The 2,215-nt window shown below is 38.8% G+C and overlaps 1 long non-coding RNA gene across 1 annotated transcript in view; it reads left to right on the forward strand.

The window, feature by feature from the left end:
* Positions 1-505: 505 nt before the first annotated feature.
* LOC107578278 (uncharacterized) overlaps positions 506-2,215 on the forward strand; it is a 4,026-nt gene continuing 2,316 nt past the window's right edge. The window contains exon 1 of the long non-coding RNA XR_001608330.1: positions 506-630. This is a non-coding gene — a long non-coding RNA (uncharacterized lncRNA). The remainder of the gene's footprint in view (positions 631-2,215) is intronic.

Consider the following 2,215-nt stretch of genomic DNA (forward strand, 5'->3'; position numbering starts at 1 on the left):
TTTTTTGATTTGAGTAATGTGTATTAAGACTACTCTAAAGTATTTATTTCCTCAGGTTGTTACTTTGGTTCATAAGTTATTTAGTGTCCTGGGTGACTACAAGCCTTTATTAATTTATTATTACAGTTATTATTTTAATTAATTGCTTTTTTATTGACATTCGACATCATATAAACATTTCCATTTCCATCAGATACTTAGAAAAGTGAAAAGTAAATTTTTTTTTCAGTTTATGTAAGATAAGCTGTCATCGTTTTTATTTTGTGAAGACTTCAAGCCTTTCGTTTCCTGTTGTGCTTTTGAATATTTGAATACATGGTGCGCTGGAGTTGTTAACATTCCTTCATTCAGCTAATTACACTTGTGATCGCCACCCTGATCATTAGGGGAGTCATGAATAATAGGTGTCACCTCAGCAGCTTTATTGAACATGACACTGTTGTCTTTGTGCACATGCTGATGTTATGAGTGTTCTGATGTGTCTCTTTCTATCCTTTAGAACACAGACTGGAATAAGTATGATGACAAGCTGATGAAGGCAGTGGAGAGGAGGGAGGTAGACAAGGTCGCAGCAGTGCTCGGCAAGAAGGGCATCATCCCCACCAAACTTGACGTAGAGGGCCGCTCTGCGTAAGTATCCCTGTCACTAAGAATGGGTCACCATGTTGACTAGTCATCCAACAAATGATTAGGCTATTAGTAAGGTCAACTAATGAATCCAAAAGTTTTTAATCTAGATTTAAGAAAGCATGTGAAGTTAACCAGTCCTATATTTCAAAACTTGTTTCCAGAATCCTGCGTTCTCATCCTGTTCTTTGCGTGTGGTCTAACTGTTTAACTTAAGAACACGTCCCTAAGAAACGTGGCCTCACTTGATGGGATTAACCCGAAAACAGTCTAATAATACAGGGCATCCTTAAGACCAATGAATCGACTAGGCAGCGTACCAATTAGTCTGTTTTGAAAATATGTAGTTTTGCACATACCTGCCTGAAACGCTTGAGATTATTCATAATTATTAAAATACTTGAACACATCTGCATATTTCTGTAATAGTATAGCCACAACAGTATTTGAACAGTAAGATTTTTCATTATAGGAAAAAAAATAGGATTCCTGCTATACCATGATATTAAACTCTGCTTTCAATATAGTACACAGCTTTATCATGCATCAGACTGATTGCCACTTCACTAGCCCTTTTTAAATTAGAGGAGTCCTGTTTGTTTATTTAATTTATGCATGTATTTATGCTTTTGTTCATACTTTGGTATGTATGGTCTCACTAATCGGCCCTATGTTTTTGTCCAATCTGGACTGAAGCATTTCGTGCCTGACCAAGAATTTGAGTAAAAATTGGAAAACATGTTGTGGTTAGAGATGCTTGACCCGGCACAGACCAGAAGAGTCCAGAACAGCCTGGGCCTCCTGGGCCGGAAGTAGGTCTTCAGTGAATAAATCTATGCTTGTGTACACTGACTAAATTTAGTATCTAGAAGTTTTTTTCTTTCCTAAACTGTCATGTTAACTGCTTACTTAATCTTCTTCTGAATGTTCCAAGTCTGGAGAGCTTTAGATGATGCCTTTTTGTTTTGGGATAAATGCAGGAAAAGTATTTGGGGTCAGAAGTGAATCGTTGGACCCCGTTATTCAATATCACACTGAGTGATGTTCCACATTATTACATGGCCACACAGTAGACTCCAACACTGGTGGATCAACTGTGTCTTTTCCTGTTTTAGAAAGCCTAGTTGGCCTCCCATCAATCCCTGATGTTTTTACTGCCTTGACAGGGTCTATGTAGGGCATAGACAGACACATTTCAGCTTGATTTAACCACAGCTTTGTTTCATTCCCTCATTTAAAGCCATAAGGTTCCCCTTTGGGTATTTTTGTCATAGTGTGAGATTCTTCTTGCCCTGTTGGGTGGAGAAGAGCTTGCCTTGTAATAAGGTGCTAGAATTTCTCAGGACTAAATCAAGAGCATCGGTCGCCGTCGCAGTCGCCGGGTCGGTGTTATAGTGTAACAGAGCTCAATTAATAAACACCAGCCTGTTATATGAAACATGCTTGTGGACGTCAGTGTGCCATAATGGCTGCCAAATGACCTGGACATGGGAATATGCAGCCTTTTTTGCATAGTTGAGTGGAATACACAGGTCAAATGTTGGATTTGTGGAAATCCTCTGTTCATATATAGCAGGACCCCACATGC

Source organism: Sinocyclocheilus grahami, unplaced genomic scaffold (assembly GCF_001515645.1).
Source record: "Sinocyclocheilus grahami isolate Dianchi unplaced genomic scaffold, SAMN03320097.WGS_v1.1 scaffold9525.1, whole genome shotgun sequence".
Classification (NCBI taxonomy): Eukaryota; Metazoa; Chordata; class Actinopteri; order Cypriniformes; family Cyprinidae; genus Sinocyclocheilus; species Sinocyclocheilus grahami.